Here is a 13,014-nt window from a genome sequence, read left to right on the forward strand (position 1 = left end):
GAGCTATCAATAAGTTATTATATTTATTTATTTTATGTTTGCTTACTGTGTCCTAGCTTCTTGTTTTGTTTTGATATGCCCAAATAGGCTGCTCGTATGAGCTAGTTTGATTATTGACACCTTTGAAGCTCTAATGTCCTGTCACCAGGTGGTTAGATCTGTTACTGGTTATGTGAGCTCAGGAGTCAGCCCAATCCTCCTGTATGCATTCAGCTCAGGTGCTCAGGTAGATAGTCAGCATGTGTGTGGTGTGGGCTCTCACTTACAGTCCTAGACAGGCATGGGTGATTGGTGTAGGCACAGGCATCTGGCTGCAGCAGGGGGACACACTCTGAGTAAGGCAGGGGGCTGATGGCTGCTCTCAAGTGTCCAGAAGGAATGCATATCCCTGTTCCCTAGAGTGCTTAGGTGGGTGGGTTTTGCAGCCAGACTATGAGCACCTAACGCTGTTGGCTGTAAGGTCTGTGGGGCACCTTTTATTCTTGGGCCCCTATGCAGGTGACTAGGTGGTGTAGGTGGAGCCGTCAGTCCTCAGGCCCCTGATGTGGGTAGTTGAAGACTCTGCTTAATGGGCAGAGCAGTGTCAAATGTCAAAAACCTGTCACTTCACAGCTGAAACAGTTGAAGTTAGAGTTCCGGTATATACCCTGTTGTACTGTGGTAATGAGGGCCTACACTGTTGAGATGGGCCCACACAAGTCTATGCAGAGGGAAAGGCACTCAGAGTCCATGGATCCCTTATGCCTGTGCCCAGGCAAAGGAGCTGTGCCTACCCTTGGTTACTGGCTTAGGGGAGCTGGCAGTTTATTTTTTCTCCTGTTTGTTAATTTGTTCACTCTCTAACACAGGGAGAATGCCTCCGGGCGTGTGATGGATCCTACTTATGGCCCAGGGGACTCGGCAATTGCTGAAGCCGGTCTGGGACCCAGTGCAGAGCAGGGAGCAGGAGGTAAATGGGAGAGAGGTTTTTCCCTAAGTGGGGGGTTTTTGATCCGTGTGGTAAGCCATACAGAAGTACTCATCTTTCACCAATGAGGGCTACTTCTCACTTGTTCTGGGTGGTCACGTAGACTCTCTGGTGCTGGGTCTCTCCTGGTGTGGAAAAGTCACCTCCTGAGCACTGCCGCTTGCCTGCCTCACCGCTCACCCAGGAGCTGCTCAGGCCTGAAATGCTCAGGCTTTTGCTGGGTCAAGTCTGGCAACTCCTTGCTGCTTCCGAACTGTCTCTCCCTCCCCCTGCCACTTAGTCCGGTTCCGCAACTTTGCCTTTATGTTCAGGGCTCCCTGATTGCCATATATGATCGAATCACTTGTTTTTTTGGGTCTTTGTTGTAAGAGGGTCCACTGGAAGCGTCTGACTACTCCACCACCTTGGCCCCACCCCCCACAGCTATTTCTTAAGCCACTAAAAATAAAAAAATTAAAAAAAGTACGGAGAGCTGCAAAATTCAAGATTTCTGCTAAAAAAAAAATTAAAAGAACATACTTTCTTTTAAAAGAAATCATCATATCAAAATAAATGGTCCGAAATGTATGTTCTCTTTAAACAACTTTTTGTTGCTGTTAAGTTAGATTAAATCACACCAGGGAAAAATTGGATGGTGAGTGGGCAAGTGGAAGGTGTGTGTATAAATATGTCTATAGAGTATGTCAGAAATTTAGGAATGATCTGGTGAAGGCCTAAGTGATAGACAAGAAAGGCACAAAGCTAATTAAAAATAGTTTGGTCCTTTGGGCTTAACACATCCTATGATCAGGAAAATGTTGATGTTTTTTGGGTGTTTGGTTGTGTGATGTCACAAGAGAAGATCTGAGATCTGGTGGCAGCCATGAGACAAGACCAAATCTTGAAGATGCCAGTTGGAGCAAAATCTAGGGCTATCCAAAATGGGCTAAACATATATCAGTAAGGTATGCTGGACCGGAGGAATATATTAGAAATTCCTCTCATATTTATGTGTTCCTTCTTTCAATTTATATTTAATTTCAGTTTTTACTGCATGTTGAGGTATATTCTATATTCAGAGTTACATGTACACATTTAGTAAGTAAATCTATATCCGCTCCAGTTGGGTCAATTTTAACTCATGTTGACCCATGTGTATCAGAGTAGAACTTCTTTCCATAGATTTTTCAATGGCTGTGATCTTACAGAAGTAGATTGTCCAGCCTTTCTACTATGGCACCGTTGGGTGGATGTGAACCGCCAACCCTTCGGTTAGTAGTTGAGTGCAAACCATTTGCACCATCCAAGGACCTTAAGTAAATCTATAGATATCTATGTAACCTGATGGAGCAGCAGTTAAGAGATTAGTTGCTAACCAAAATGTCAGCAGTTGGAATTCACCAGATGCTCCTTCGAAACCCTATGGGGGCAGTTCTACTCTGTCCTATAGGATCACTATGAGTCGGAATCGACTCTATGGCAACAGGTTTGGCTTTCTTTGGTATAAACGTCCATAAATATTCATACAGTGAGAAGGTCAATAATTACTTTAATTATCAAGAAGCTTGGATGTCTTAAATTATCTTGAAAATTTTACTCCCAGAATTACTTCCCTTAATCGTCAAATTAAAATCACATCTGTAATCAAGAGTTTTCCATTGTTAGAATGTCTGTCATTCTAACAAGTTTCAGTGCCTATTTTATGTATTCCAATAGAAAGACCAAACTATATATGTCACTAATATTATTCATTCAAAGCATTTAAAAAAAACAAAATAATAATACCAGGTGATTCTAGAAAAAAGTAATGCATGAATTTTCATATTACAGAGAGATGACAGAAAGGGAGTGGGGGACATCTTACTTCTCTGACATTGTTACAGAAGTAGAGGAATATACTAAGTTTGTGTTTTTTTTTTCCAACTTTCTCATACACAAGTTATTTTCAGGTAAAACAAAAGAAATTTAAACATACACAGACACACTTACAAACACACATTTAGTAAATAATAATAAAACTTCCATAAAAGTCACACTTTCCTTGCTCAAATTTTATATGGGGATTGACTTTCCCTTCTATTATTCAAAGGATTTCAGGATTTTCCTTTCATGATATAATGTAAGATGTATCTATTTGACATTATTTACTGAAATGTGTGGGAATATATGTGGACTAAATGAAGAGTCAATTTAATATCTATCCAAATCATAAAATCTCCTACATCAAACTGTCAGTGCATTCCTACCTCTTGTTTTAAAAGGATACACTGATAGGCTAAAACCTTGGTGACTGGCTGAGGAATAGCCGTATTTTCTGTGCTACACAAACTACAGCATTACGATTACATAAACCCAGACTGATCATTTACAGATGCCAAGGAAATATGATGAAAGGATGTTCTCAGAATGGTGGCAGGGTTGGGAAAGCTAAGAGCCACCACTGAGCATGACATGCCCTTGCTATAGGAAATGAAGGATGGTGTGACACCTATATTTACCTTTCAGTGAAAAAAGAGAGTGCTGATTAAAATCATGGAGGAGAAAAAGGAAAAGCAGAGAAGAGAAATTAATGATAGCATTACCAGTAAAGAAGAGGACAATCCTAGTGAAATTGAGCTGAAACATAACTAAGGATGGAAATAATCATCATTTATCAAGTGGTCTTTAAGTGTCCACCACTACCTAAACGGATTACATACAGTATCTCATTCCTCTTCACAGAAACTCTTAAGGAAGTTACTAGTATTTTGCCAAGAAATAATAACTTTGAGAATTGGAAACCAGGTTTGACTTTGGAAGCATTCACTCAACTGCTATGATCTGCAGGGCCGGTTCCTGAGCATGCAACTTGTGCAATAGCACAGTGCACTGTACTTAGAAGGGTCTGTGTTTGGTTTAATGTTCTACTGTCTTCATCTTAATTTTTGAACAAAGGGCCCCATATTTTTATTGTGTAATGTACCCCTTAAATTATATAGATATTCCTGATACCTTGTAATTACTGGAGGACTACATTTAAGGTATGCTTTTTGATTGTGGCACTAAAAATACAGAAATTTAAACTGGTTTGAAACATCACAGTTTTAAGTTCTTTCACATCTCCCTTGATTACCATCTCCATGACATTGTCTTTTAACTGCTTTTTTTTTTGGCTGCATCTTCCTCTGAGGTTATTACTCATTATCTACCAAATAAATTCATTTGAATGTCTTGTTGTCTTCTCAAAACATTTTAGTCAGTGTACAAAACTGAACTTCCTGAGACAGTATATAATGAAGTGCTACATTTTGATGTAAGACAAATACTTCGTCAGTAGAAATCAGAAGAATCAAACTGTATGATATTGTTCATTTATTTAGTATATCTTCATCATATTTATTAAATTAAATTGAAAACTCTTCAGGAATTGTTCTTCAAAACATCTACTAGGATTCTGACAACAAGGCAGACAATGAATATGTGTAAATCCACTGACATTCTAGAAAGAATGGTCTGCAGTATAAACAGAAAAAAGTAGAGTGAGAGAATAGTTTAAATAATGAATGCAACAAGGAGACCATTTAAATATGTTAATGCACATTGCATGAATCCAACAGAGGGTCACCTATGTTTAAATAAAAAGGAAACATTTTCAAATCTATGACAGAAAAATTAAACTACTATATGTTAAAGAGTGTGAAAAATACTCTGTTTAAAGTGGTCCGTCATTCCCTGGGTGTGTTAATATCTGGGTCAAAAAGGCTGTAAGCAAAATCTTTCTCTCTTTTAACTCTCCCTCTGGAAATTATTTTATCCTCTTCTATGTAACTAAGACTTAACAAATTACACAATCTGAACTTGCTGTAGTATTTCCATACGCATTTTATTTACAAAAAAAGTTTTTCTTTCATGTAAAATATAGATTTGCCACCTCAGACTTTCATGGAAATCGGCCTTTTTTTTTTTTTTTCCTGAAAAAAATAACGACAGGGAAAAATAAATGGCAACACTGGAGTCAAGGAATCTTGGAAGTAGTCCAATTGTTTTATCAGCTGCACCACAAGGCAAGCAAACCTTAACCTTGCTTGGCCTTCCAATGCTACTAAACTGCTGCTTTTTATACTCCATGCTTTGCATATATGAGCAAACTCTCCCCAGTTTAATATGCTGATTACTGTAGAATAAACATAATGTCAAAACAGCTTTTGACCCACAGCACTGTAAAGCTGTGGCTTTCTACAGCGCTCCTATTGCATGCCAGTCAGTAAATACATACACCATAAATTTAAGGGTACCGGCTCATCTTTCTCTTCGGGGAACTGAGTGTACACAGCCTTGAAAATCATGAGAAACTAATCCCTGACTCTGTTTATGGTATAGGGGAAAACCTATAGAAGAAAAATACATCTGCTTTTGGAATCATATAAAGGACAAGGCCTAAACATTTCCACATTCAAGCCTGGTCTATCTAAGATATATCAGCTATATGGAAGGAAAAGGAAGGCTTTGGATTGATATCTTTTTTTAAATGCATAGCTATTTTGATATCATATTATTGGTATACAATGCATTTTGTGAATTTTTATTCACCCTATTCTAGAAAAAAAAATTCACACTGTTCTAGAAAAAAAAAAAAAAAAATTCACCCTGTTCTAGAAAAATAAAAAATTCACCCCATTCTAGAAAAACATGGGAACAAAAAGAACAGGTTTTCTAAACACTCTCAACTACAGAGTGCATTGTATTACTGTGACTTTTCTATTCTTGGATAACAGAGATTGATATGAATGTTATACAAACCACACTTGAGTTCTATTTCTGCATATTCAGACATTCAAATTACTTAGCCTCTAAGTCTCAGGGTATTAAAATTTAAAAAAAAAAAAACTGGTCTCAGTGAGACACTGACTTCATGCTGTGACAAGCTCAAAAATGAAAACAACTACACACAGGAGAGAGTTTTTCACCAAACCGCAGCACTAAGCACAAAAGAAACCCTGCTGGGTACATGTATCTACAAGTGTGAGTGTGTTTGACTTGGTAACGTGCGTTTGTGACTCTATGTGTTAACAGGAAAAAGGAAAAATAAAAAAAAAAATAAGTTAGACAAGGATTTCAATGTCCACGTTTTTTGAAGATTTTTTTTAAATATAGAGTTTTAAAATAATGGCAACATTCGAACATAATACTGGCCATTGGCTCAAAGACTGTCTTCGCTACAGTTAACCACATAGTTCTCTGCTTTGCCCCACCAGTGACCTCAATCCAAACAAAAAAGATGAGAGAAGATTCGAACTTTATACTTTTTACATTCCCCTTGTAACAGACTGGAGCAAAGATCATAGATTCCCTATCGGTCACACGATTTCTCTTTTCTTTTATGATGGAGTAGGTGTTCTATTATATCAGAAACAAAGTCAGATGGCAGCTCATTCTTAAAGTGCTCCTCTTTTTTCTTTAATTAAGCTTTATTTAAAATCTCTTCTCTGATAACACTGTATACACCCCACTCCTAAGTAATAAGTGAGGCAGAGATTAGAAATATCAGTGATAGATAATACAGTAGGAAAACATTAGAGTCACATTAACTTAGTTTCTAAAATCACTGCAGTTTCTCAAATCTTTTCACAAATTTTATTTGGACCTTTGGCAAAATACGGAAATGTATATGAAAGAATTCAAGAAATCAGAAAAAAAATTTTCAAAATGTTTGGTTCAGTATAAAGAAATTATTTGCTTTAAGTGAAAAAGAAAAAAATACAAATTACTTTTGTCATAAATACACTTGATACATATTGCGCCCCTTGCTTTTAAAAAGACATGACATGTTAATAATACTTTATACATACAGCTTTTATACCACAAATACTTACTATCTGATTATGATATATATAACATGGATACAAATAATAAAATTATAACCTTAAATATACAGAAAAACTTTAAGACTAAAGATTTAGATGCTACTGATAAGCAGGAACTGATATAAAACATATCCTTTATTTTCCTTTAATAATCCCTACAAAGATAATATCACCATATTTGTCTCTGCAAATAGAAATAAAAGCACTTGAAGTACCTTTAAAAATATGGTTCCTTTAAAATGTAAGTCTTGAAAAAATATGAATATTTTAATTATTGAAACATGAAGTTCATAAATACTAAATAATACCTAAAACACAAACATCCTTAAAATATTATTTTCAATGCACCTAAAACATGTCAAGCGAGCTCTGTCCCAATACACAAACTTCTTAGATAATGTATCATCTACAGTAATAAATAATGGATTCACAGGAGCCATTATTCCCCAAGGACTAAAAGTTCAGAACAAGAATTTCTTTCAAAACAGTTGGTGTATCTTTGCAATGACATATGACTCTAAGAGCCAGACTTGCATTTCTAATTCCTTCATCAACTATAATATATGTGTAATCGTAAGTTCTCTAAGAGCATTCATTTATATGTTAGTCTTATATTTCTGCAAAAAAAAGGAACATTCAGATAGAAACCAAATTTATACATATATATATATATGTTTATTGTAATAAATAAAACAGAATTGAAATGTATGTAAAAGAAGGCTACATATGCCTCTTAATTATAAGCCCATAATCTCTCAAAATATGATTCTTTCCTAATTAACAGCAGTTTATGGGTCAAATCATTCGTTGGGGAGTTAAGTAGAATACTTGTACTCAATAATTGGAGACTATCTACAAATGACACAAAGGTTCAATGGTGATTTTAAAAATAAAAATATCCTTGGATCTGTAGATATCAATATTGTCACCTCCTTATAATTTGGTCCAATACTTTGGTTCTTTTATAGGGATATTTTTTCCCATTATCTTTAGATTTATTTTGCTTTAAATAAGCTACTTCAATCTTCTTTTGGAAAATCTGGGTGTAATAAATAATTAAACCAACGGCATTTACTTGAATAGCATGCTATCTAAATATGAGAGAAATAAAATGAGTAAGGGAAAGAGGTGGAATAAGAGGAAATATAGCAGGAATTAAAAAAGAGTGAATATAAACATAAAGCACATGGAATGTTGTCATCAGGACCACAGTTTAAATTTCCCAGAGGAGACGTTCAGGAGGCTGTGATAAAACAGTGTGCTTAACTGGCAATCACTAATTTCAACTAACAGCTTGAAGATTGGCTTTTTTTTTTTTTTTTAACATTTTCTGGCAGTTTGAGAGTCTCTTTTCAAAGTCCTTTTATAACAAACTGAATCTTAAAGTTAACGGATAGTGTCAAAAAAATTTTGACCAACAATGAAATCTTAAAGAGAGAAGAAGAAACCTAACACTTTACATCTGCAGCGTGCTGTCAGCCTATGTCAGTCTTTGAAGTTCTTTACTGAAATCTTACCAATGGGAGAGAGAACATCAAATCAGAAGAGAGAAGGCAGATGTATGAGTTGAATCTTTTTTATTGTTCGAGTTCAAAATGTGGACAGGCAATCCAAGGCATCAGACTTGCGGTCACTCCTGGGAGCCCCCCAGAGATTTCAGCACTCAGTTGTCAGTGCACACCAAGGCACGTACAACACCCAGACAAGTGTCTTTTGAAGGCCTGCTGCATAGAATTGCTGGCAGGTAGCTGACCAGCCCGCTGCACATGCTTAGAAGGGAAAGCATTTGCTCAGATGGGGAATCAGATATAAGAAGAATAACTATTTTTATAACATTTAAGAAAATAATTGCATATAATTATGAAAAGTGATAGACCTCAGACAGACACACACACGCACGCGCACACAGACACGTACATCCTTTATGGTAACTATGTGCAATTGTCTTCCAAATTAATCATTCATCAGAGTCCAGAAAAATATTACGTGCATGCATATGTGTGTCTTGTATCTGTATTGTGTGTGCTTTCTTGTTGCATAAATGCCTGAAACACTAAGAACAATATAAGCATATATTTTAATTTGCTTATAAAATTACAATATATTTTGAAAGTCAAATTAAAAAAATTATTTATCCACTTCAATTCATTTTTCTGTAAGATATTCCAGATAAATTCCATTTACACAAAAAATACAAATAGTGACTAATATTTTATTATGTACTTACTTGTGTACTTACAGTTAAGTACATTTGTAATCCTCCTTGTTCTAAATAATATTTCAGGCAGCTAATATTTTAAAGTGCTTGACAAATTATTGTCTCAAACAACATGTCTGTGTTATTACTCTCATTCTATAGGTCAGTTTACTAATAGAAAGATTAAATGACCAGCACAAGAATAAAGAATAAGTTGAGAAAAGATATTTCCAAGTCAACTTTTTGAACTTCAACATCTATACTCTTAGTACTATGTTATGAAAGTGGTATCTCTAAATTGGAAGGTATTAAAATTTGCATCACTAAAACAAACTAATAAAAAAGTTAGAGAAAATTAAGTATCTCTATTGGAAAATTTAGAATATCTTTGAAAACTAACCTGGAACTTTCCCATAAAATAAAAAGAAAATTACAATCAAGGTAGTATCTATTGGAGGTAGTGTTAGCAATAAATAAACAAATGAACAAATGAACAAATGAACAAACAAATCGAAAAGAATAAACCTAATCAGGAGAAATTAAGTCTTGAAGAAGGTTTCTACCGTTTGTGCTCTCTCTCTCTCTTTCTTTTCTTTTCTTCATTTCTTAACATTACTAGTGTCAGAATGTAAGAGAAGAGGAATAGAATCATAGTCATGGTTCAGAAACCGAAAATGAATTTTTAAAGAGCAGCCTTTCCCTTTAGAAAAGTAAGTTAATTAATTTGTAAGAACAGAATATTTTAAATGGGGTAATTTTGATAATTAATATTTAGGAATAATACTCGAGAAAGTCCATAAGAAGAAAATCAAGGTTAATTCATTTAACCAAAGGTTTTAAAAATTTAATATTTCAACATGATTTAAAATAATCCTTCATATACTAAAATATATGTTTACCCATTCCTGTGTTTTTTTTCATTAAAATGATGTGGTTTAATAAATGACTAGTGATTTACACTGCACCTGTAAACCACAACTTTAGTAGAATAGTTTAAATAGATGTACGTGGAAGTGATCTTGAAATCTGGTCATAACTTGTCTAAAATATATCTTTAAATGTTTACACTTTTCCACCTTAAAAGGGTTTCAAATTTTCCTAGAACGAATTGTACTTATAAACATCAATAATTTTTAAAACAATGAAAATTACCATGTGCTGGCACTTGTGACCAACTTTGTTTAAGCATTAATTTAGATCACATCAAATAAAAAAGGGCATATTTTCAAAGACAATATTCTAATGTCAAATACAATGAACTCATGTTTATTTTCTCAGCTAAAACTTTCAGAGCCAGATTTAAAAATGCTATTGCTTTTTTTTTTTCCTTGCAGAATCTACTGTCATCAGATTTTCAAAGCTTGGTGTAACAGGAAAAAAAAATTATGAGGTACAAGAGAATGTCAGCTACCTGGCCAGCAAAATAGAACAGATCCATATTTGTGCCCATTCTGAAGAAAAGTGATTCAACAGAATGTGGAAATTACTGAACAATGTCATTAATATCACATACAAGTAAAATTTTGCTGAAGGTAAAATTTTGCTGAAGGTAATTCAAAAATGATTGCAGCATTACATTGACAGAGAATTGCCAGAAATTCAAGTGCAATTCAGAAGTAGACATGGAATGAAGGACGTCATTGCTAATGTCAGATGGATCTTGGCTGGAAGCACAGAATACCAGAAAGATGTTTACCTGTGGTTTATTGATTATGCAAAAGCATTTGATTATATGAATCATAGCAAATTATAGAAAACATTTCGAAGAATGAGAATTCCAGAACACTTAGTTGTGCTCATGCAGAACCAGTACATAGACCAAGAAGCAGTTGTTCGAACAGAACAAGGGGATACTGTGTGGTTTAAAACCAGGAAAAGAGTGCATCATGGTGTATCCTTTCACCATACTTATTCAATCTGTATGCTGAGCAAATAATCTGAGAAACTGGACTATTTGAAGAATGCGACATCAGGATTGGAGGAAGATTACCAGTGACATGAAGATGACACACCTTGCTTGCTCAAAGTGAAGAGAACTTGCAGCACTTACTGATGAATATCAAAGACTACAGCCTTCAGTATAGATTACACCTCAATTTAAGTAAAGAAAACAAAAATCCTCACAACTGGACCAATAAGCAACATTATAATAAACAGAGAAAATACAGAAGTTGTCAAAGATTTCATTTTACTTGGATCCACAAACAACGCCAATGGAAGCAGCAGTCAAGAAATCAAGTGAAGTATTGCACTGGGTAAATCTGCTGAAAAAAAAAAAAAGCCTCTTTAAACTGTTGTTAAAAAGCAAAGACGTCACTTCAAGGACTAAGGTGCACCAGACCCAAGCCATGGTATTTTCAATTCCCTCATAATGAAGAAGAATTGATGCCCTTGAATTACGGTGTTGGTGAAGAATATTGGATATACCATGGACTGCCAGAAGAACAAACCAATCTATCTTCAAAGAAGTATAGCCAGAATGCTTCTTAGAAGCGAGGATGGTGAGACTTTGTCTCATGTACTTTGGATATGTTATCAGGAAGGAGCAGTCCTTGGAGAATGACATCATGTTTGGTAAAGTATAGGATCAATGAAAAAGAGGAAGACTCTCAAAGAGATGGATTGACACAGTGGCTGCAACAATGGGCTCGAACATAGCAAAAATTGTGAGGATGGCTCAGGATGGGACAGTGTTTCATTCTGTTGTACAGAGATTTGCTATGAGTGGGAACCAAACTGATGGCATCTAACAACAACAATTAAGCTGAGAAAACCAAACTACTATAAAGTTTCTTCATAAACTCTCATCAAATCACAAAATGCAGTCACTTGTTTTTCCTCTGCAAATGCTATTGCCATCAGATTTACAACACTTGACTTGAATGAAAGAGAAAGACAACGAAAAAATCTCATCAATATTGGCATCTGATTATCATTAAATTGACTAGTGTTAAGTTCTTTCTATATCTCCTGCCCTTATAAAGTATTGTCAGTTTTATAGATTTCATTCTCTAATATTTGTTTCGTAATTTAACTCTATGCTTAATAAAAAAGAAAGATGCATGTTTCCAAATATCTTGGTTCTAATTTATAACTCTAAATGTAAGTGCAATAATAAGTTCTGATTTACGTTTAAGACAAGAATTCTTAGAAAAAAATGTCGGACTAGCTAGAATATTGTGTAGATGTCCTCTGTCAAATCAATCTTTCCAGAATTTTACTTCCTGAAGTGATATGCAAATTATCTAGGTGTACATGCTATATAGAAATGGATTAAAAACAAACCGAACAGACCAATCTATCCACAGAAAACTTCATTGTAGATATTTGCAAATCATCTCAATTCTCTAATAAAAACAATAATGAAATACTCATTATGTCCAAACTCACATATTTGCCTTCATCAGTTCTATTCAGATCACTTCCTAACTATGAAGAAGACACACACTTATGGAGACAAGTATCATCATCCCTATTTTATTGCTATGTAAATTTATGAGAACTCCTAGGGCCAAGGGGAGGGTGCCAGGAAAAAATTAAAACTCCTTGATATTTAATGTACAGCTCTCACCAGTAGAAAACATACATACATGCTTTTTGAACCCTTATTGAACATAAATATAAATGGAAATTAAAACTATAGCAACACAATAAATCAATCCAATGAGGCATTTTCCTTACATAGTATCTTTCTCAAGTGTGTTTTCTGTAATAGGCTGTGATGGCTAATTTTATGTGTCAGCTTGGCTAGGCTATGATGCCTAGTTGTTTAATCAAACTCAAGCCTAGATTCTCTTATGAAGCAGTTAACCCAAAACCAGTTGCCTGGAGTCGATTCTGACCCTGGTCTTAAGTAAAGCATATTACCCTGCATACTGTGGGTGGGTCTCATACAATCAGTTTGCCTTAAGAGCAAAAAAGGAGTTTTCACTAGGGTATATTCTGCCTTCAGACTATAAATAAGGATTTTGTAAGACTTCGCTCATTCTTCACTCTTCCCATTACCTGATCTACTGATTTTGAGATGC

At 35.0% G+C, this 13,014-nt stretch overlaps 1 protein-coding gene across 1 annotated transcript in view; it reads right to left on the reverse strand.

Moving 5' to 3' along the window:
- EPHA3 (EPH receptor A3) overlaps positions 1–13,014 on the reverse strand; it is a 432,183-nt gene that overhangs the window by 349,957 nt on the left and 69,212 nt on the right. The gene's annotated exons all lie outside the window — the stretch shown is intronic.

The sequence above is a fragment of the Trichechus manatus genome, unplaced genomic scaffold (assembly GCF_000243295.1).
Source record: "Trichechus manatus latirostris isolate Lorelei unplaced genomic scaffold, TriManLat1.0 scaffold00012, whole genome shotgun sequence".
NCBI lineage: Eukaryota > Metazoa > Chordata > Mammalia > Sirenia > Trichechidae > Trichechus > Trichechus manatus.